This window comes from Saccopteryx leptura, chromosome 4, assembly GCF_036850995.1.
Source record: "Saccopteryx leptura isolate mSacLep1 chromosome 4, mSacLep1_pri_phased_curated, whole genome shotgun sequence".
Taxonomy (NCBI): domain Eukaryota; kingdom Metazoa; phylum Chordata; class Mammalia; order Chiroptera; family Emballonuridae; genus Saccopteryx; species Saccopteryx leptura.
In genome coordinates this window covers 130,142,781-130,166,446 of record NC_089506.1, presented here as the reverse complement: position 1 = coordinate 130,166,446, position 23,666 = coordinate 130,142,781, and the positions used below count along the sequence as shown (strand labels likewise).

The 23,666-nt window shown below is 44.2% G+C and overlaps 1 protein-coding gene across 2 annotated transcripts in view; it reads right to left on the bottom strand.

Moving 5' to 3' along the window:
- LHFPL2 (LHFPL tetraspan subfamily member 2) overlaps positions 1 to 23,666 on the bottom strand; it is a 195,878-nt gene that overhangs the window by 161,629 nt on the left and 10,583 nt on the right. For both annotated transcript variants that reach the window (XM_066381704.1, XM_066381703.1), the window contains exon 2: positions 15,687 to 15,764. The gene's annotated coding sequence lies outside the window, so the exon portion shown is untranslated. The remainder of the gene's footprint in view (positions 1 to 15,686; positions 15,765 to 23,666) is intronic.

The window sequence follows — 23,666 nt, the reverse complement described above, 5'->3', positions numbered from 1 at the left end:
CAATGTTTATTAAAATTAAAATATTTGTTCATAGTTTAATAGACTATGCCAGAGAGGCATTAAAGTCAGCAGAGTGAGGCAAAACAATGTGCAAAGCTCATGATTATCCTTAAAAATTTCTTCAGGAAGACCAACAGTCCATCTCTCAAGAAGCTTCTAGAACAGGTTTTTGGGTGGAGCACTAGACAAAGTAGACTGATTAAAAAATAAGTCTATTTTTTAGGGATCACTTAAAATAATAATTTTATATAATGCCTCATATTTTGTGGGTCAGAAATTTGGACGAGGGGCAGGGACAAGGACGATGCTTCTGTTCCAACTGGCAATGGTCGAGTTCAGTGGGTGGGTGGCTCGTCTGGAGGATCGAAGAGGGCTTCATTCATGTCAGTGGGGATTACTAGAAGGTTAGGATCAGCTGAAACTGGCCCTGGAGCACCTGCTGTGATGGCCATAAGGTAGACTTTTTTTTTTTTTTTCTGAAGCTGAAAACGGTGAGGCAGTCAGACAGACTCCCGCATGCGCCCGACCCGGATCCACCCGGCCTGCCCACCAGGGGGCGATGCTCTGCCCCTCCGGGGCGTCACTCTGTTGTGACCAGAGCCATTCTAGCACCTGAGACAGAGGCCAAGGAGCCATCCCCAGCGCCCGGGCCATCTTTTTGCTCCCATGGAGCCTCGGCTGCGGGAGGGGAAGAGAGAGACAGAGAGGAAGGAGAGGGGGAGCCAGGTGGAGAAGCAGATGGGCGCTTCTCCTGTGTGCCCTGGCCGGGATCAAACCGAGGACTCCTGCACGCCAGGCTGACGCTCTACCACTGAGCCAACCGGCCAGGGCCAAGGTAGACTTTTTTTTTTTTTTTGTGGCAGAGACAGAGAGAGTCAGAGAGAGGGACAGATAGGGACAGACAGACAGGAAGGGGGAGAGATAAGAAGCATCAATTCTTCGTTGCAGCTCCTTATAGTTGTTCATTGACTGATTTCTCATGTGTCTTGACCTGGGGGCCACAGCAGAGCGAGTGGCCCCTTGCTCAAGCCAGTGACTTTGGGCTCAAGCTGGTGACCTCGGGGTCTCAAACCTGGATCCTCCGCATCCCAGTCCGACACTCTATCCACTGCGCCACCGCCTGGTCAGGCAAGGTAGACTTCTTAAATGGTGGCTCTCCAGCACTTGTTGTTTGCTGATTTGTTAATAAAAGCCCTCTGGCAGGTGTGAGGTGATATCTTATTGTGCACAGGGAGTAAAACTGGTGGGGGGGGGAGGCTGGGGAGTGATTCTGTATGGGGCACAGGGGGCATGATGTAGTATGTAGAAGGTGTTATATTGAGAGGGGCACTTGAAACCGTGTCACACAATAAAAAATAATAATGAAACAGCCTCATGGTATTAGCCAGACATGGAGTTTAGAAATTGGCCACAAGCCTCACTACTACCAAGAAATTCTAACTGAAAGGGCAAGGATTTGTATAAATGGACCAATCATTTATATGGCTCTGGCCATTCCGGACCTGGGTAGTCACATTGGGGGAGGGAGTTCTACTGGGATCTAGTCAGTAGAGGCCAAGGATGCTCCTAAACATCCTATGATGATAGAACAGCCCCCAACAAAGACCCATTCGGCACAAAATGTCAATAACACCAAGGCCGAGAAATCCTGCTGTAAGGCACACACTCTAACTGAGTACACTGTCAGCAATTCCACATTATTTTCTGCTCTCTATTTTTGAATGATGCCCATATAGTTGAATTTCTATGAAGTAAATGCACATAATACTATGGTTCCACTGGAATATCTCACTTAAAAAAAAATTCTCCTAAAAGTCTGAAAAATCATACTTCTCATCATAAAACCATTTAAAATTTTTTTTTAAATTTAGACAATTAAATGTAACAGGGTGACAGTGGTCAATCAGAGTACATAGATTTAGAGAAAACATCTCCACATCGTTTGGTCAGTTAATTATATTGTATGCCCATCACCCAAAGTCAAATCATCTTCTGTCACCCTATATTTTGTTTCTCTTTAAGCCCCTCTCTCCACCCCTCCCCTCTCTCTGTCCCTCCCCCTCCCTCTGGTAGCCATGGCACCCTGTCCATGTCTATGAGTCTCAACTTTGTGCCCCATCTATGTATGGAATCATACAGTTCTTCGTTTCTTCTGATTTACTTATTTCAGTATAATGTTATCAAGGTCCATCCATGTTGTCGTAAATGATCCGATGTCATCATTTCTTATGGCTGAGTAGTATTCCATAGTATATATGTATCACATCTTCTTTATCCAGTCATCTATTGAAGGGCTTTTTGGTTGTTTCCACATCTTGGCCACTGTAAACAATGCCGCGATGAACATGGGGGTGCATGTGTCTTTACAAACCCATGTTATGAAACCATTTTTAACTTAATTTTTGAGTCACTTTTAATTTAGATGACCCAAACACATCAGTAATACTAAAGGCAAGCAAGCAAGCAAACAAAAAAACTTTAGAGGATTCAGTACTCAGTGGCTCCCATATGCTCTGATCTTTTGTTTCTTAAAGTAGTGAGCTGAAATGTTGATGCATGGATGCAAGCGGAGCCAGAGTTACAGACTAGCAGCCGCTCTTGCTCCTCCCTCTGTCACCTCCCAGCAGGAGAACAATAGCAGCAACGACATGGAGCGGCTTCATCTGACCAAACATACCCTGGTCCTCTGCCACCTGTACCTAAAACAGCACAGGTGCTGCCTGCATGTCCCATGGAGCTGCTGTCTACCCTCCAGAAACACTCTCATACGCCCTGCTGTGTGTGGCTGTCAGAAGTTGGTTTATACTTACAAACCAAAAGCTGTCAACTCACTAGACAGAAAACACCATTTATAAACTCTTACGTTCACCTTTGGGGAACTCCTAAGAGTCATTTTTATTGGGTCTCTTTCACCACAAATTTGTATAGTTATTTCCTATTTCTAACATTAATTGCTATTTTCCTCTAAAAACAAGGTTTCAATGGCACCAGTACATGGCACATAAAACCACAATTCCCTCAGTGAAATAAATTACATTGCTGGGTTGGTGCAAAGGCCTGTAGGTTGCCCAGGACTGTTAATGGTGTGTGATGTGTTGCCATTCTCCCAGGACAAACATAAACACTTTTCATACACTTTTTTGGCTTTGCATCCTCCTCTCCAACTAAGATTTTACCCCAGGAGGTAGAATCTTAGCTGTCCCACAAAGCAGATCACTACCAAGAATGGCCTCCACTTGGTAGGCATTCCTCCCAAGAAACATACTCTCTAACAAATCTGATCACAGGACTAATTTAATTGTTAAATGACTATTAACTTTAGCTGATGTCAAAATACACACTCTAGAACGCCTTTGATTCTAAAGACAAAGTGAGCCTTGAAAATACCAAATTACGGAAACTGTCTGCTACAGAGAAAGGATAAACACAGGAAACTCAGTAGCCAGCAACTCTGATATGGAAAGAGATGCCTGAAAACAACAATGACGAAAATGCTTTGAGCACCTCAGCTGACCTGGCAATAATTCAGGATGCTCTTCAGAAGTTATTGGATTACTTAAAGCCACTTGCTCCTATTTTAACAATGGTGATAACTACCACTTACTGTGTCCGGGTATGCCTTACAAAGGTTTTCTCATTTCATATAACAATTCTACAAAGTGGGTATGATCATCCCTATTTTACAGATGAGAAAACCAAGCCATGGAGAGGTAGTAATCTGACTAAGGTCATAGTGTTAGAGTAGGTAGCCAGATATTAATACAGGAAGGGCACAAAGGGAATGAGACATTATTAAGCATAATCAAGTAGGGAGCATAAGCCTGCTTTGCTAGGAAATTACAGCTGCAGGCACTCCAGGGGACTGAAGCGTTACCCAGCCATGGGGATTAACACCCTCAGTGTGTCCCATCCCGCCACCACCCCTACCCTCCAGTGTGGAAGGACCAGCTTTCCAATCTCTCCCAGGGTACATCTGATCCACTCACCCAGATTACTGGGAGTAAGGAACAAACAATAAATGGGAAATTACTCTGCTGGGCGCATGCCCAGAAGAAAGCAAGATGGCACAGGGGGAGGTGCTTCTACTTTAGCATGCCTGATAGGAACTAAGACGGTGACCATAGGAGGTGGAGCCTAGCCTGGGAAAAATACTAGATTAGATAAGGGACACAGATCCCAGATCTGGGAAATGGACTGGTTAGGGGGAGGCCCCAACACCGGCCCACCAAAAGACTGAGAAGCTGATTGGTTAGTTTGCAAAAAGTGCCTGGTCCGTCTGACCTGTGGTGGTGCAGTGGGATAAAGCGTCGATCTGGAAAACTGAGGTCCCCGGTTTGAAACCCTGGGCTTGCCTGATCAAGGCACGTATGGGAGTTGATGCTTCCTGCTCCTCCCCCCTCTTTCTCTCTCCCTCTTTCCCTCTCCCTCTTTCCCCCTCTCTCACTCTCTCTCTCTCTCTTTCTCTCTCTCCACTCTGAAAATTGAATAAAGTCTTAAAAAATAAAAAAGTGCCTGGTCTTTCCCAAGCCCGAGATAAAATAATCAGAGCCTAACAAAGGCAAGATCTCTCTCTCTCTATCTCTCTCTGACTCTCTGTAACACACGCTCGACTGTTAGTTTGCACATTTTCCTCATAGCAGCCAGGCAGGCCCAACCCAGACCTGAGCACAGAGCCAGCTGCAGCCAGAAGCACAAACTAAGTTACCTGGATAAGGACAGGAACTGAACTGGACTAAATGAATGGTACAGAACTTAGGGACACTGGCCTTTCTTCTGGGCTTCGTGAAGACAAGGCTGGACTTCTTTCACTCAGGATGGAGTTGAACCTTTGATTTCGCTTCCACAATAAATCTTACCACTAAACTTGATCCTCCCGATGCTTTCCTTGCATCTCCGTGAAAGGGCCTCATTTCCTCCAGCAACCTCAGGCCCTGAAGGTGGGGAGCCTGACTCAAGGCTGGGTCTTCCTCACCACAGATCCTGCCTAAGCATGGATGGAGTCCCTTCCCCAGGGGAAAAATGGTGCTGAGAAGGGCTGTCTCCCAAACACTCTCTTCTCCAAAGAGTCTGACATATAGCTTTCTCATGTTTGTTAATTGGTTAGAATACTTAAACACCTGGCTGGGTAGCTCAGTTGGTTAGAGCACTGACCTGATACGCCAGGCAGGGCACATATGAGTCAACCAATGAATGCATAAATAAGTAGAACAACAAACCAATATTTCACTCTTTCTCTCCTCCCCTTTTCTCTCTCTCTATAATCAATGAATTAAAGGATAAATAAAAATTCTTAAACAGTCTGTATAGTCACCAAACAAAATCCAATCTTGTGCTTTTAATCATTAACATTTTTAAGTCACAGACAATGTATGCTATTTAGATTCAGGGTGAGCTGGGATGCCTATTGGTTTAACTGGGCTGCAGAAAGGACCAGAAGGTATGACTGACACATGGCCCCACTGCAGGAAGAACTTGGTCCTCTCATGAAGACCCTATGGCTCAGCTCTTGCAAATGGAGTGATTAAACTGGGGTAATGACCAGAGATTTAATCCTGGTTCTGGGGAAAGAGCACAGCAGGAGAGAACAGCATCTAGAGAAAATATGAAGGTATAAATGGAAAAAAGACAGGGTACATCAAAGACTCCTCGGATTCGTGTTGTAAAAACAGGAGCAAGATGCTTGCAAAATAATGTCAAATTTTGATTTTTACACTCCTACTCCCTATAAAACTGTACTTACATAATTTATATCTTATTTGAGAATTAGCAAATGCATATATACTACTTCCTTTGCAATAAGAAAAGCTCAAATATGAACCAATCTTCTAACATATTAAATTTATAGAGCAAGTTGGAACCCTTTGAATACAGAATTCCATTAATTTCAGCTTTTAATCTTGTAAACATGAACAGTATTATATAAATCTCCATTAACTTTCTTTTCTGCCACTGTAGTTAACAGTCCAGGGTTAGGGTTGTTAGGGTTAGGGTTAAAGTTGTTAGGGTTAGGGTTAGGGTTGTTATGGTTAGGGTTAGGATGGTTCGGGTTACAGTTGTTAGGGTTAGGGTTAGGGTTGTTAGGGTTAGGGCTAGGGTTTGAGTTAGTGTTATTAGGGTTAGGGTTGTTAGGGTTGTTAGGGTTAGGGTTAGGGTTGTTAGGGTTAGGGTTAGGGTTGTTAGGGTTAGGGTTAGGGTTGTTAGGGTTAGGGCTAGGGTTTGAGTTAGTGTTATTAGGGTTAGGGTTGTTAGGGTTAGGGTTAGGGTTGTTAGGTTTTGAGTTAAGGTTATTAGGGTTAGGGTTGTTATGGTTAGGGTTAGGATGGTTAGGGTTACAGTTGTTAGGGTTAGGGTTAGGGTTGTTAGGGTTAGGGCTAGGGTTTGAGTTAGTGTTGTTAGGCTTAGGGTTTGAGTTAGTGTTGTTAGGGTTAGGGTTGTTAGTGTTAGGGTTAGAGTTGTTTGGGTTTTTTTTTTGCATTTTTTTAAAATTTATTTATTAAATTTAATGCAGTGACATTGATAAATCAGGGTACATATGTTGAGAGAAAACATCTCTAGGTTATTTTGACATTTTATTGTGCTGTATACCCCTCCCCCAAAGTTAAATTGTCTTCTGTCACCTTCTATCTGGTTTTCTTTGTGCCCCTCCCCTTCCCCAACCCCTCTCTCCTTCTTCACCCCATCCTCCCTCCCCCTGTTGCCATCACATTCTTGTTCATGTCCCTGAGTCCATTTTTATGTCCCTTCTATGTATTGATTCATGTAGTTCTTAGTTTTTTTTCTGATTTACTTATTTCACTCCGTATAATGTTATCAAGGTCCATCCATGTTATTGTAAAGGATCCGATGTCATCATTTCTTATGGCTGAGTAGTATTCCATAGTATATATGTACCAAAGCTTTTTAATCCACTCGTCCTCTGACGGACACTTGGGTTGTTTCCAGATCTTCGCTATTGTGAACAATGCTGCCACAAACATGGGGGTGCATTTCTCCTTTTCGAGCCGTTCTATGGTGTCCTTGGGGTATATTCAGAGTTGTTTGATTTTGAGTTAGCATTGTTAGGGTTAGGGCTAGGGTTTCAGTTAGTGTTGTTAGGGTTAGGGTTGTTAGGGTCAGTGTGGTTATGGTAAGTATTGTTAGGGTGAGGGTTAGGGTTGTGAGGCTTAAGAAAACCTATTGAATTGAAACTATATCATATGTAATATAATATGTAAATAAATAATCAAAAAGTGTGCGTTCATTTGGAGACAATGGAAATACTCTTCCAGTAAAAGTCTTGTTTTCTAAATTACCCTTCATAAAAAAGCTCAAAGCTCAGAGTTGGGAAGTCAGACACTCCTTCCTCACTTTTGAATGTACTTTCTAGAATCCTGAAGAGAATAATTAGGTTCTCCCCACATGTAAATGAATTCAAGAAACCAGACTTTACAAATATGCTATTTTTATCAACATATATATATTTTCTCAAAAATTGAATCTGCTTCTCATTTGCATGCCTTTGCACACAGAATATTTTAGGTTCATATAAAATATTTACTATTCACTTCCAAAGTGCTATGCTAGGACAGGCTTACCAATACTGATACTAGTGCCAAAAAGCAGCCCCGTGAGAAGCTCAAATACCAAGCCAGGAGGGCACAACCATAAACCACTTCCCAAGAGCTGATGGTCACCAAAACCAAAGCAATTATCAATGCCACTGTGAAAAATTAAGTTCACTCTTTTTATTCAAGCTCTAATAATCCAGCCAATATTGAGTAATCATTCTTGCTGCTCCAGAGACCTCGTCAGACCCACCTCTAGCCTTCAGAGTGTTTGTCAGCTTTAGCTCAATAAGCCCTGGGATCTTTAATGCAAAGCAGAAGCCAGTAACCCCACAGACTCTTTCTGTAGTCATCAATCAGGGTTAGCCTAGAGCTTGTCTTATGCCTCACCCGGAGACTGGCTGTCCGCTGTGTATTAACTGGACAGACGTCATGTAATGTCAGCATTGGCAGAAGTCAGGTGAACAACGGAAATGGATTGTCAGAAGGAATGCATTCGCAGAAGTAAATGGGTTTTCCCCATAAGGTGGCACAGAAATTCGACCTGAAAGTGGTCAGTTGCTAAGGGTTTCGAAGGAAGCACACTCATCCTGGACATCAAGGCTATGTGGTGAAGCCTAAAGGTCAATTAAAGATACACACATCCCCCAGCCATGACCAGAGTGGGCTGATGAAACCCATTAAGCAAAAAACAATGACACCTCTTCAGTGTTTGTGAATTTAAATAAAACTTCTTGACCTTACAAATTCTCTTTGGCAACTTTTCATCTTGAATTAAAGTCCTTTAACTGTTCTAAATTTTAAAATTCCCTTGTAATGATAATTTTTTGTGTGTGAACTAACTGGAAAGTCAAATTGGGAGATAAATGAAGAGCAATGCTTTGCCTTACCAGCCTAAAAGCAGCAGCATGGCTGACCACTGTGGGCTTCTAAGCACAGCACACAGCATGACCTGGTTTACTTGGTAGAGGCCACTGACAGCAGGGCTGCAATTTTCAAAGTGAGTTTAGGCAGTGGTAGAGATGCTGATTACTGGCTACTGGTATCTAGCCATCAGTGTAGAGAACTGATCTTCCAGTCACACCCACAGCAACTTGCACACACGTGCATTTCCACCACAGACTGCAAGTTCAATGAGCTCCAACTAGCATGCCCCGCTGAAGAAGAGAAGGCATTGGGCCATAGAAGGAGAGTTGGGCTCTCAGCCTTTAGAAGAGGAGCAACTTCAAGCCTATTTGTTTCATAGTCGTCTTGATTTACCCAGGAAGGATGTGTGAATGGGGCCATTACCACCTCACAGCCCAGGCTCTGCCCACCTCCAGGGGGGACCACTGACACAGACCACCAAGTGGCAGTTTAATCTTGTTACATCTCAATTTTCTAATCTACACACAATCACAAGAAAGCCTCAGTTACATAAAAGCCACTTGGCACCCCTTTCATAGACTTTGGACTATAAACATTTCAAAGAGCACTGGACTAGGAGTCTGAAGTCATATCTTCATTCATATCACTCATTCACCCAACAGGTACATACTAAGCACCTGAGATATGCTGGGGACCAAAGATAGGAAGGTGAATAAACAAGACAGACCAGGATCCCTGCCCTCATGGGGTTATTTATAATCAAGTCATTTAGTGTAAATAGCAGAAATTAAAGGACTTCTACAGGAAGCTCTTTCAAGTCCCTCCCAGCTCACCTATTCTCCAGTCTGCTTTGGGGCCAAGAGGGGACTGAAGCATTCTGGAATGTTCTACTTCCCTGAACAGATGCTATTTTTACTCCACGTATGTATATAGCTCAGGGTGCAGATGTGTGACTTATATCCATCCTGCCAAGCATAAACGACTCATTTTCATCCCAATGTTTAATAGACTAAGTGGAGCCCTGATCTAGAAAGCCCACTTGCACATCTCAGGCTCTTTGGCACAGGGACCCCCACAGCCATATTCCTTCCACGTGGAGAAAATCTGGTTCCTCCTGATCAAAATTACAGAAGAACAGAAGCAGGGCTGCCAAGGCTCCCTCACATGTTGCCTGAGTTTGTTTATTTCTTCTTCATCAACTCACATCATTTCTGACACTGCATTTCAACTTCCTGGACACAGTTAGAGAGAAAAGCTTTAAGAGGCACTGAAGTGCGGCCAACTTCTGCTTAGGCAGAGTAATGAAGGAACAGAACAGCACATGGCCAAGGCTCGGAGGCTCTCGCCCCTGCACATCAAGGCACAGAGATTCTTGTACAAGATATGGAGAAGCATTAGTCAAACAAGTGGAAATCTGTCCCTCCCAACCCACCCCTGCCAATTCCCCTCAGATAACATTTCAGAAAGAGGCATGGCTAGAGTTTCACCTTCTGGGAGTTCCCAATGGCACCACAGCCACCAGAAAGACAGATGTCTACAGTCTCCGTCATTCACGTGTAGGGGAATATCAGGTCTTGAATCAATGAGGGGGGTAGATTTTTGTAAGAACTACACAAACCAAGGCTATCATTCAATGCTCTTAATGGTGGTTAAGGATTTTAGTAGCAGCTCTGAATAGACATTTTCTTTTCTTTCTTTTTTCTTTTTCAGAGCTAAGTTCACAAATATTAGGCAGAAATGTATACAGTCGAGAGGGAGAAGCTGGAGACTATAGAGCAATCAGATATGAGACAGTGTGCGTGATGATGGGTATGGGAAAGGCTGGGCCTGGAAAGGAGCCAGCAAGAGGCTGTGATGTAAACAGTAGGTGCCTCTGCCTGTTCTGATCACAGGCACAGGCACTCCAGAAGGTACGCAACACTTTGCCTATGACTGTTTCAGATACACAAAGAGCTCTTCCCATCCACCCCTCTCCAGTCTCCCCTACTCCCACCTCCCTTGCACTGCCCACCTTGATCCCTGTGCTCCCTTCAGAAAGAATCCAGGCTGCTTTGGGGAATGGTGTCAGTTGCTGGCTGTTACAGAAAAATGTGTCTAGTCAACATACTTCCTCTTCCTTCTCTTGGAGGACACTTTAGCATTCACTTCCTCCTAGTCTTTGCTTCATTTCTTCTTTTTTTTTTTTTTTTTTTTTTTTTTTACTTATTTATTCATTTTAGAGAGGAGAGAGAGAAACAGAGAGAGAGAAGGGTGGAGGAGCTGGAAGGATCAACTCCCATATATGCCTTGACCAGGCAAGCCCAGGGTTTCGAACCGGCGACCTCAGCATTTCCAGGTCGACGCTTTATCCACTGTGCCACCACAGGTCTGCTTCAATTCTTCTAATTAAAATCACTGAGGACTTCATTTGAAAGTTTTAAGTCCACTGATAGAATCCCAGGTCCCCCACCCCCTACTCGGAGACCTAAGGCCAGGCACATAACCTCTCCTGGCCATACTCTCGTCTCGGTAACTCTGAAGGGATATCCCTGCTTACAGAGCAGGGCCCTCATGAGCCAGCAGGAATGAACATACATTGGGAACAGGACCACACCAAACAAAAGGCATGGCTCTCAGCATGAACTCCCGACCACGTGGTTTAACACTTCGAACACTGCTCAGCTCAAAGGAACTTGATGACCATCATGCCCTAAAATAAATCACATCAACAACAGACAACTGGCAAGCCTTCCTTAGATGTAGAAGACAACATCCCAACTCCAAACAAGCTCTCTTGTCTGGCGATTTATTTCTAGTATGAATGCCATGCTCCTAAGTAACTGGCAGGTACGACGGCGGGACCTGCAGCAGCCATTTTAAGCCCCTAACTCTCTTTCAGGGTAGGAGAAATGCCATGTTCCTGACCATTATGCCCGAAACGATCAGTGTGCCCTTCCAAACCCTCCCTGGTGCGCTGGAACCCTGCTGTAGGTTTCCTGGGAAGAAGATGGCAGCCCTCAGAGGCTCCGAGGCTTGAATGCGCCCCCAATGCCGTGACACTGGGATAAAAATCTCAAAGGAGCTAATGAAATTATCTCCTCTGCCTTTTATTCCTCAGTAACAACCACAAAATTAGATAAAATGACCCCCTGCTCCTCTAATTTAAGGTTGATTTTATTACCTTCAACCTCAATTCTTTCTCTTTTAAAAGGATATGAGACCCTGAAGACCCACAGGCCAATGGGATTAGCAATTGTCGGCTTCTTCCTCCAAGCCGGTTCCCCAGAGAGCACTTCTCCTTCCCACAGGGTGGGGTCACAATCAGTTCAATCTTCATGCTTCAGAGACATCCCTTTGAACAAGATCAAATGTTTCCCCACGCCGGCCTGGTGCTCCGCTCAAAGGAGCAGCAGCCCCTTCTCACTCAAAGCATAATGTCAACTCAGCCAGAAAGGCGAAGGCAGAAGGAGGAGGTTCCTGATTAATTGTCCACCAGGCTAAGCCCAGGCTCACTCAAAGCAGCACCTTGGGAGGGCCAGTCACCCCCATAAAAAGTTACATGTACTTTGAACCCAGAAACAAGGAGGATGAAAACTATTTTCCCAGCCTGCTGGGTTGCAGAGGGAGCTTCGACCATTTGTGTTCTTTTTCAGATTGTAACCAGAGGGTACCAGGATGGTTTCAGAATGTAAGGCTTCTCGGCAGCAACACCAGGCAGGCAGAGAAAAGCAGGGAGGTGAGCGCCTGAGACTGTCCAGCAGGGTATAAAGGAGGGGAAAAACAAGCATCAGTGGGTTTGGTCTAAAGAAGCCAACTTCCTTCAGCTTTGAAGAAGGAACCTGAGAGAACAGAATTCTGGAAGCCTCAACAACTGTTCCACAAAAGGAATGCTCTAGAGAGAAAAGGGATCATTTAAAATACAGGGTATTTAGTCTTTGTCAGTAAAAGGAATGAAAGAGGAAGTGTTTTCACTCTCCTTAGCCTATTTGAAAAGGTCACTTTTACTAACTAGTCATCCAAAGGCTTCCTTCCAACTTAGGTCCATAATTGTAAAAAGATGCTAAGAAACAGAAAACAGTCATTTCTTAACTGAAAGAGGACATGAGAGTGATCAAAACAACACCTCCAAACCGTTTATAAAGTAAAACTTTAAGATATTCCATTTAAAACCAACTTTTCCTGGAAACAAGAACTTATATAAGTTTTCTTTCAAATCAACAAAACATAGTAGATAAAACAACAACGAGCAAATCACAGCTGACAAGTAATCTGATCAAAGTAAAAAGTGGCTCCTAAATGAGGCATTGACTGTGCTCGGGAAATGAGAAAAAGCAAACTCTTCTCCGAGATGTCAACACCTAGTGCTTCACAATGAAATTTGAAAGCCTATTTTGAAGACTTTGCTTCTTTTATAAGAAGAAAAGATAAAGGTTTCACCTGAAAAAAACAGACATCTGAGTGGGGATGTGCCATTTACTTATTTTGTTTGTGTGTGTAGGTGTGTGTGTGTGTGTGTGTGTGTGTGTGTGTCTGTCTGTCTGCCAACTGCAGTCTGGGTTCTCATGTATTTCAGCAATAAAGGAAATCTCCAGTCAGAGACCAGTATGTTAATGACACTGGAGTCTGAGACCAGCAGACAGTTGCTATGTCCCCTTGTTGCCTTTGCTCCAAATACTCTCAATGTCTACTGTGGACACAAGGGGCCCATGCTGGACAGTGTCTTCGGATCAAAGCCAATACTCCAAAACAGCTATATGACACACGGAGGTGCCCACACACAACCTGATACACAAATTCTCCTGCTGAGGTGCTGACCGTCCCGTCTTTAGAACAATAAATAGTTCATTGCAAGAAAGAAGAGTATCATATTAGAAATCCAAACACAAGTTTCAAGAACTTCTTGGCCTTTCTAATTAGGATGATTGGGGTAATCAAGACTGAATCAGAGAGCTGTGTGAAGTGTGTCTGAGTGTGTGAGAACCCCTGTGAGGACAGGAAACAGCTCAGTAGTTTGATGGCTTAGAACTAACTCATTTTTTTCCAAACTGATTAGAACTGAGTTCTAAAATAGGAGGCAGTCTGAGAATCAATCTCTCCCTGAAGCTCAATAAGTTGCTAATTTTTATTAATTGGTAAACACTCCCCTTGTGTTCAGCAGGGTGAAGAGCAGACACGCAGCCATTACCTTGCATTCAGTTTCTGCACAGATGGTGCAACACAAGATAGTTAGCAATACCTCAAATTCCAAAACCTAGTAAAAAGCTAAAATACACTCGTATTTTAACATCTGGGCTTTTCAACTGCAATTTATTTTCTTAGTTTATTTTTCAAGTATGACAGATGAAGTGATTCCATGGGGACTAGAAATTCCAGGGGAAAGCTGAAGTCCTCACTTTACCCAAGTCCTTGGAGAATCTGAGAACATGAACAGGGACAGCTGAGAAGAAAACTTCATACACTGCCTTGTCTTTCCCTAAATTCCCCTCAGGCAGCTGTGTGACTTGGCTCAGCACCACGCAGAAGAAACCATGGCTCTGTGATACTTTGTACTGGGCCTTGCTGGCTAGTTCCACTACTAGGCTGTGGAAAATACGGCAGAAACCAAAAGGTAACTTCTTTCTCTTTGCTTTTGTGCTGCACACACCCAAACAAAACAACTGGAAAGGCTGAATAAGGAGCAGTATTGATATAAAAACAGGATAGGAAAGCAGGAACAGCCTGATCAACTGGGTGCAGTGAATAGAGTGTCGGACTGGGATTCAGAGGACCCAGGTTCAAAACCCTGAGGTTGTCGGCTTGAGCACAGGCTCACCAGCTTGAATGCAGGGTCACTGGTTTGAGCATGGGATCATAGACATGACCCCATGGTCGCTGTCTTGAGCCCAAGGTCACTGGCTTGAGCAAGGGGTCACTGACTATGCTGTAGTTAAGGCACATATGAGAAAGCAATCAATGAACAACTAAGGTGCTGCCACAAAGAATTGACCCTTCTCATCTCTCTCCCTTCCTGCCTCTCTGTCCCTATCTGTCCCTCTCTCTGTGTCTCTGCTAGGAAAACAAACAAACAAACAAACAAACAAAAACAAAGCAGGAGCAAAAACTCAAGACCACGTTCTCCGATGTGACAGTGGTCTTTGGTTAGGTTTAAGCACCCCCTCCCACAGCTGCCATGAACACTCAGGCACCGGCCCCATCCTGGCTCCCACATTCGGGGAAACACCACCCTGGGGTCCACAGGGTGAAGCAAAAGGGTGTCGGGCCAATCAGTGTGCCTCTCAAAGAGCCCAACATACTAAGAAGTACAGGGAAAACTGAAATGCACACATTGAAAAGGTTTTTGTTGAAATTATTTAAACCTAAACTATGTTTTAAAACAAATGCTTAAGCTACTCAGGAATATTCTTATTTCCTCTGGGTTGTTAACGGGGAAAGTCTATTGCTTACTCCCTTACTGCTGACCAGGGCTCCTAGGGTCTGGCTGGCAGCTGTCTCTCCCAGGGCAGCCGGAGGGCTGCAGGCTGTCATTTCTTACATTACTGCTCCATGGTCTAGCATCACATACTGCCATACTGCTCAAGAGGAAGACAAGAACACAAAATCTCCTGACTTACCCTTTTCAATAGGAGTAAGAATCTAAACTCCCATTGACAATATATTATGACAAATTCTCAATTATGTGTGGCTATGTGAGCAAATGGCCATGTAATGAATCCAAAGAGTCACTCTACAAATCGTGTCACTGGTGTAGGAACACGTGATGATTTCTGTGTGCCAGGGCGTTTCCCTCACCCCAGCGCTCACTCACTTATCGGAAGTCGGCTGCGCTCCAGCCACCACGCAGGCGCAGGCGGGGAACTCACAGACACGGGGGCGGAGACGTGCAAGCAAAGCAGCAGAGAGACGCTCAGCGGGGCGAGTGCAGCCTGTGTGTGAGCGGAGGAGCCGACAGTCTGATACCTAACAAGTGAAATCTGGGCAGGGTCTTAAAGAGGAAAAGGGATTCTGAAGTACCAGCTGAGATTGAGGGGAGAAGAGTACCCAGCACAAAGGAAGAGCATTAGGGGATAAGAAGGCCAGCAATGCCCAGGAGAAAGCCAGTCAGGTAAACATCTTCACCCGATAGGTCTCCACAGGCCAGAGGACCATGTTACACCTTTCTGAGGGATGTTTCCCAACATTTAAGGATTTTCCTTTAACTAAATGAAGACTTTGGGTGGTTAGCAGAGTGTATCGTCATAGCTAGAATTTTCCTACAACCAGCCTGAGCGTGAGGAGGTCCAGGAACCAATCACTTACCTGACTGAGAAGGAGCTCCTGAATGACAGGCAAAGCCACAGGCCAGCTGTGAACTCAACAGTCTGCTTCCCAGTTTACCTAAAAAACAATAGGAAAAAGTCATTTTTGTTAACTTGGAATAGCCAGTCTTCTAATAGTCCCAGTAGAGACCTAAAAATCATGCCTCAGGCTCCTTGGTCTCAGAGCAGAAAACCTGGCTAGGGTCACAGAGTTATACTCAGAGGCAGGGTGACTAATCCACGTCCTCACTCTACCTGGGATTCAGTTTCCTCCCCTGCAATAGCTACTTCACAGAATGATGAAGAAACCCTCTATATAACAGAAACCATGCCAAGCTGGCAGTCACACAGAAGTAACAGGTTTCCTGCTTGCAGAGAGCTGACAGTCTACAAAGTGAAGAGGTGCTGTCATGACCTCGATGTAGCTACAAGGGGACAAGGAGCCTGGCAGAGGCACCAGCTGACCCCAGAGAGGTCAAAGGAGGCTGAGGGCTCCTGAAAAATGTGAACACCCTTACAGACATGAGAGAGAAAGCAGAAAAGCACACTTTCTAAGTGCCAGGGGGTCTGGGAGGAGTCAATCCCTTGTCCTCAAAACTGACAGGGAAAGGCCTCTTGGTGGAAGAAGGAAGGTTTCTGCTGCTTGCCAAGTTCACTTGTTAGGTAGGTAAAGAAAGGACCATTTTCCAAGCTTCTCTCTCAAAACTAAATAGACTAGGGCTGTGGCCAGTGGTGCAGTGTGCAGAGCAATGCCCCAGAGTGTCATTGCTGGTTCAATCCTGGGGTCACTGGCTTGATCCCAGGGTCACCAATCTTGAGGTCATCAGCACATTCCCAAGGGTACCAGCTCAATCTCCAAGGTCGCCAAGTCGAGCCCCAGTCAGGGCACAAATGAGAAGCCATCAATGGCACAACTAAGTGGAACAATGAGTTAATACTTTTCTCTCTTTCGCTCCCCCCCAAAAAAATAAACTAAAAAAGAGCAAAATAATTTCAAGTACAATTATGGTGTTTAACCTTAATTTTCATATATAAAGCACCTGGCTTTTCATTTTGATCTGGGCAAATATATGTAAAATGGCCATATTAGATAGAGGTAGGACAGAGACACATCATCAAGGACACTAAAGTCCCTGTTCCACACACACACACACACACACACACACACACACACACACACACAGTGAGTGAGAACCAGCTCTGCCTAGCGCCCTCCCGGGCACCCTGGGCTCCGCCTGCGCTCCCTAGACACCTGTGCTCCCGCCCTCTGTGGCCCTGCACTGAACCCTGCTCTCCCTGCACAGTGCCTCTCCCACACCCCGTCAAAATTACACCCTTAGCTATCTTGAGAAGGGTTTTATGAAATTATTGCTGCTAAGGTATAAATAACTAATACATTATCTGTCCTGTGGATGCTTACATGTTGAATAAGAGGTTTAAAGAGAAATGTTTCACCCAAATTCCTCTCGTTTTAGAATTTTAGGCACAGCAGTCAGTGAATTCCATGTTTTGGATAAGGAACCCTCACACAGCCTCTAACCTCATCACACCCCCATGCTCCACTTTGTTTCACGAGCTGACTCTGCGCCTATGGTGGTGCTGAGCTGGACCCTGCATTTGTAGAAACAAAGATTAATATTGACACAAAGATGTGGAAAATCCAGCTCCTCTGTCAACTCACCTGGAACAGAGCCAAATAGCCTGTGGAGGGTGAAGGGCCCTTCATTCATTTCTGGTCGGCATAGGAAAGGGGCATGTGTTATCCCCAGTGTCTGAACCAAAGAAGGGGAGAAAGTGGGAAAAGTTGGTCTCAAGACATTCCTAGACCTCTGCAAAGGCCCAAAGCTTATAGCCCACTTTTTTAAAAGAATGGCTGAAAGCACTTAATAATCGGTGTCTGTAAAACCTTCCTAAAAATAACGGCTTCAGAATTGACTTCTTACACTGCTGACAAAGGACTCTCTGATTTGGTCCCATCCAAGCAAGATAAGAGCCTCTCTGTAAGAATAAAAGCATGTGTCGAGATAAAAACGGAAGTGGAGCCAAAGGGACAGAAGCCAGCCTTCACTGAGGAGCACCCAAGAGGCCAAGAAAAGAACAGGGAAGGCGCCCCTCAGGCCCTGCCAGAACCACATGCTCACACAGATGGGCTTCTAAATGGATGTTTCTATAACCTGGTGTTTCTAAAACCTGCCGATAAGAAGCATCTAGATACTATGTTTTTAAAAAATACTCCCAAGACCCATCCCAGGCCTATAAAGTCAAAACTGCAGAGTTGGGTCTGAGAACGTGTATGTCCAGCCAGCACTCCAGCAGAGCATCAGGCAAGTTTTAGAAATAATGCTCTAAATCAGTGGTCCCCAACCTTTTTTGGGCCACGGACCGGTTTAACGTCAGAAAATATTTTCATGGACCGGCCTTTAGGGTGGGACGGATAAATGTATCACGTGACCAAGACAAGCATCAAGAGTGAGTCTTAGATGGATGTAACAGAGGGAATCTGGTCATTTTTTTTAAAATAAAACATCATTCAGACTTAAATATAAATAAAACGGAAATAATGTAAGTTATTTATTCTTTCTCTGCGGACTGGTACCAAATGGCCACGGACCAGTACCGGTCCGTGGCCTGGGGGTTGGGGACCACTGCTCTAAATGAGACAATAGGTAACTTTTAAAAAACTTTGTAATCACATAACTTCAAAGTGTTATCTAGGGTGTATGAGAAAATGCAGGCTTAATCAGAGGAAGTTAGAACCTTCTTTATATAGTTCAAATTATATATAATCAGGATGTAATGAGGAAATCAGTGTAACTCAAACTTAGCAATACAAAACCTCTTCTTTTAAATATATCCTGCCTGGAAGACCATGATCTCCTCCTGCACAGCTACTCAGGCTGGTAAGGGCCCAAATGGAAGGGACAGGGCTGGCAGACCTCAGTCTCATCCCAACAGGGACCAGCCCTGAATAGCAGGCAACCAATTTTATGTTAGACCCACAGACGCCTTCCGGAGACCAGCCTTTTCAGCTTTCAGCCTTCAGTGACTATCGCATCGTCTTACTCACATCCCAGCTTTATGTGAGGTCTTGCTACTCACATGGTCCACAGAACCAGCAGCATCAACGTCAGGGAGAGCTTGTCAGAACTTCAGAATCCCAGGCCCCACCCAGGCCTGCTGAATCAGTCTGCACTTTAAAAAGATTTCGGGTAAGGCCTGACCTGTGGTGGTTCAGTGGATCAAGCGTCAACCTGGAATGCTGAGGACGCCGGTTCAAAACCCTGGGCATGCCCGGTCAAGGCACATATGGAAGTTGATGCTTCCTGCTCCTCCCCCCTTCTCTCTCTCTCTCTCTCTCTCTGTCTGTCTCTCTTCTCTAAAATGAATAAATAAATAAAAATAATTTAAAATTAAAAAAAAAAAAAAAGATTTCGGGTAATTCTTTTTCACATCCAAGTTTGAGGGGCCCTGCTTTAAAGCATGGAGAGTAGTGATGTGAGACTTGACCCCACCTGTGGGACACCCAGGTCGTCAGTCCACCCACTGATGCCCCAGACTCCAAGAGGCCTTCTTCCCTCACTCTTTGCACTAACATCTGGTCAATCTTGGCTTATCCAGAGACCAAATCAGCAGCAGTAGAGCCCAATGACCAGCTGACAAACCAAAGCACAACTCAAGGGTAGTTATAAGAACATAGTAAGTACTGATCATCTCCTACACTCTCATCTGGCCATCATATCTGCCTCCCTCAGAAAGCGGGAGTCTAGACCCATGACCATAAATCAGCAGAGACAATGCAGTCAAACAACACCATGGAATGCTGGCTCTCTTGGTTCCAGCACAATGTTAATGAGGTCGAGGTCATGGGTAAAATTAGCTTCCTCTGTATCTTGGCACAGACTCCAACCCTTCGCCCTCTGGCCACCTACAAAGGCTGACGCACCCTTGGTTGCTAAGAGGACTCGGAGAATGACAAGGGGAGGCTGAACAGAAACGGCCAGTGAACGACTCAAAAACCCAAATGACTGATGAGCACAAGTATTGAGGAACAGCACTCAGACCAGAGGGACAGCTGATGTGACAGATGACTGGGTCAGACAGAATTCAGCATTGTCTGGACAGGCTGAGCAATGTGCCAGAGTGAGAAAGCTGAAAGTTCACAAGGAGAAATGGGAAGTCCCAGGGTCAAGATTTAAAAAGTCAGATACAAATCTATAATAAGAAGAAATCTAACCTGATGGCAAGTCTTGTTTAAAAATGTTTATTTTTTAAAAAAACATGCAAGTTATATTGACTATGTAGTTGCTAAGAAAGCTAACATACTCTTAGTATCCATGAGTCTAGTTTCCAGACCACGGGAAGCGGTGGTCTCCCAGCAGGATAGCTGCTCAGACTGTCCTAAACAGTTCACCAGCCACCTCTCCACACAGGTGTATATACAGCCAGTCACACCTTTTCATCACCACTACCACTTGGGTTCTTATCATTCAGTGTGGCCTCTACCTGGCTACAGCTCTTTCTGGCTTTGGATGATAGTTTAAACCAGGGGTCCCCATACTACGGCCTGTGGGCCACATGCGGCCCCCTGAGGCCATTTATCCAGTGGCCCACGCCGCAATTCCTGAAGGGGCACCTCTCTCATTGGTGGTCAGTGAGAGGAGCACAGGATGCGGATGCTCCACTCCTGGAGTACTGTAGGTGGCGGCGCCGCAAAGCGCAGCATGGCTCACGTATAGTACTACTTCCGGTGATGCGGGATGCACACGTCACGGCTCCGGAAGCGCATCATATCACTTGTTACGGCTAGCAGTGACAAATATGGAACCGGACATTGACCATCTCATTAGCCAAAAGCAGGTCCATAGTTCCCATTGAAATACTGGTCAGTTTGTTGATTTAAATTTACTTGTTCTTTATTTTAAATATTGTATTTGTTCCCATTTTGTTTTTTTTTTGTTGTTGTTTTTTTAAAATAAGATATGTGCAGTGTGCATAGGGATTTGTTCATAGTTTTTTTTATAGTCCGGCCCTCCAGCGGTCTGAGGGACAGTGAACTGGCCCCCTGTGTAAAAGGTTTGGGGATCCCTGGTTTAAACATTAGCTTTGCTCCCTTTGATCCTGCCCTATCTTTCCTAATCAAGAAAAAAACTACGTATATACCTAAGCACAAAGTGGGAAAAACACATAAACAGATGAGACAACTTAAGCATACCCATTTGCCAAAAGGTTTTGGATAAAAAGAAGTCTGACCTGTGGTGGTGCAGTGGATAAAGCATCAACCTAGAATGCTGAGGTTGCCAGATGGAAATCCCGGGCTTGCCTGGTCAAGGCACATAAAGAAGCAACTACTACAAGTTGATGCTTCCCGCTCCTCCCCTACCCTCTCCTCTCTCTCTCTCTCTCCCCTCTCTCTAAAATCAATAAATAAAATCTTTTAAAAAAATGACCTACAGTCACCTGTTTAAGCCGGCACACTATGCTACATATTACAGCATGAATCCGTGCAGAAATCAGTAATTACGTCGGTAAATTATAAGCTTCCACTTCAGAAGAATCCTGAAAGGACTACTATAAGAATGAGCAAATGACAGAGTAAGGATCTGTTTAGACATACTTCTCTATGTAGAATCATCTCTAGGAATAGACAGCCATTAAAAAAATGAATGTGATTTTAGATAGTTTTTAAAGTTATAAGCCATGCTTTTCTAAGTGTATATTTTACATGCAAATAGCAGTCATTTAAAAAAAAAAAAAAGACTGCTTACTGATAAATTTGTAATTCCCAGACTATGTAATCTATTATTTTAAATTTCAAAAATTCCTTTGTAAGTTAATTAATGTCTAATCACTATGTTGTATACCTGAAACTAATATAGTATTGTATGTCAACTGTAATTAAAAAATAAATTTTAAAAAATAATATGAAAAAAAAAGGAATTTTGATCCCTATGGACAAAATTTTTTTTTTTAATTTAAAAGAGGTTAGCTTGTTCTGCACTACTTATCTGAAGATTAAATGAAACTACTGTCTATGAAGTTATAGCCATCCTTCAATAACTGCCAAAATGACTCACAACTAGAACACAACATGTGAAATTCAGCCCAACTGCAGCCTGCCCCAGGAGAAAGGAAGCTTGAACTCCAGATGCCCTTGACAACACGGCCCAATGTGGAAAGAAAGAAAATGCTGAACAATAGAATTGGTAGAGGAAAAAAAGCCCCTCTAATTTTCCGGGCATGTAGAAAGGTTGATGCTAAAGGGATATTTAAAATCTCACTGCTAGTCTGAGTACTAGTGAACACTGAAACAATTTTTAAAAAGAAAAAATCTGTCAGTATAATACATATGTAATTCAGTACTTCTTATCGATCAGATTTAATTCGGTATTGATCAATCAAACAGATGTTTACACAGTTAGAAACAGAACTGAAACACAGTCCTGGCTGGGTAGCTCTGATGGTTAGAGCATATTTCTGAAATGCCAAGGTTTCAGGCTTGATCCCCAGACAGGGCATATACAAAAATCAACCAAGAAATGCATGAATCAGTAGAAAAACAAATCAATGTCTCTCTCTCTCTCTCTCTCTCTCTCTCTTGCTGCTTTTTTTTATTTCTGTCAAATCAGCAAATAAAAAATAAAAAGTAGCCTGACCAGGCAGTGGCACAGTGGATAGAGCATTGGATTGGGACACGGAGGACCCAGGTTTGATACCCTGAGTTTGCCGGCTTGAGCATGGGGTCACTGGCTTTAACGTGGGATCATAAACATGACCACAAGGTCACTGGCTTGAGCCCAAGGCTGCTGGCTTGAGCAAGGGGTCACTTGCTCTGCTGTAGTCCCCTGGTCAAGGCACATATGAGAAAGTAATCAACTAAGGAGGCATAATGAAGAATTGATGCTTCTCATCTCTCTCCTTCCTGTCTCTCTGTCCCTATCTGTCTCTCTCTCTCTGTCACAAAAAAGTAAAATAAAAATAAAAAGTAGGCTCAGCGGTAAAGCGTCAGCTGGAGTGTGGAAGTCCTGGGTTTGATTCCCAGTCAGGGCACACAGGGGAAGCGACCATCTGCTTCTTCACCCCTCCCTCTCTCCTTTCTCTCTCTCTATCACTCTCTTCCCCTCCCACAGCCATGGCTCAGTGGGAGCAAGTTGGCCCTGGGTGGTGAGGATGGCTCCATGGCATCACCTCAGGTGCTAAAATAGCTCGATTGCCAACCATCAGAGCAACAGCCCCAGATGGGCAGAGCATTGCCCCAAAAAGGGCTTGCTGGATGAGTCCCAGTTGGGGCTCATGTGGGAGTCTGTCTCTCTGCCTCCCCACTTCTCACTTAAGAAAACAATAAAAATAAAAAGTAAATGGAACACATCTCAGAACACACTTACAATGTTTATGAAAACATAAGAAGCACACCCACAATAAGCAGTCGGTTCTTCCCTATTATTCAGAGGAAAGGCTTTAGGTCACAGCAACTAGTCCTGGTTATAGGCCTCTGCCTTCCATTATTAGTAACCATATTTATTCACGTAGAAATTTCAATCTTTTTTTAAAGATAGAGATCTGTTGCATAATGGCTGTACCACAGACGTAGTCTTGTGTCTAAAACTTTTGATACTGTTTTGTACAAAAAATATAAATCCAATAACTGTTTCATTCTGAGTTTAAAAGTACCATGTGGCCCTTGATGGTCAGCCCAGCATGTGGACGTCCCCAGTTAGATTCCCAGTCAAGGCACACAGTTGAGAAGCACCCATCTAGTCTCAGGGCCAGTGGCACAATGAGAAGCACCCATCTGCTTGCTTCTCCACCTCTCCCCCACATGCTTCTCTCTCTCTCTCTCTCTCTCTCTCTCTCTCTCTCTCTCTCTCTCTCTCTCTCTCTCTCTCCCTCTCGCAGCCATGGCTCTATTAGTTCCAGCGAGTTGGCCTTGGGCACTGAGGATGGCTCTGTGGCCTCTGCTTCAGGTGATAAAGAGAAATGGCTC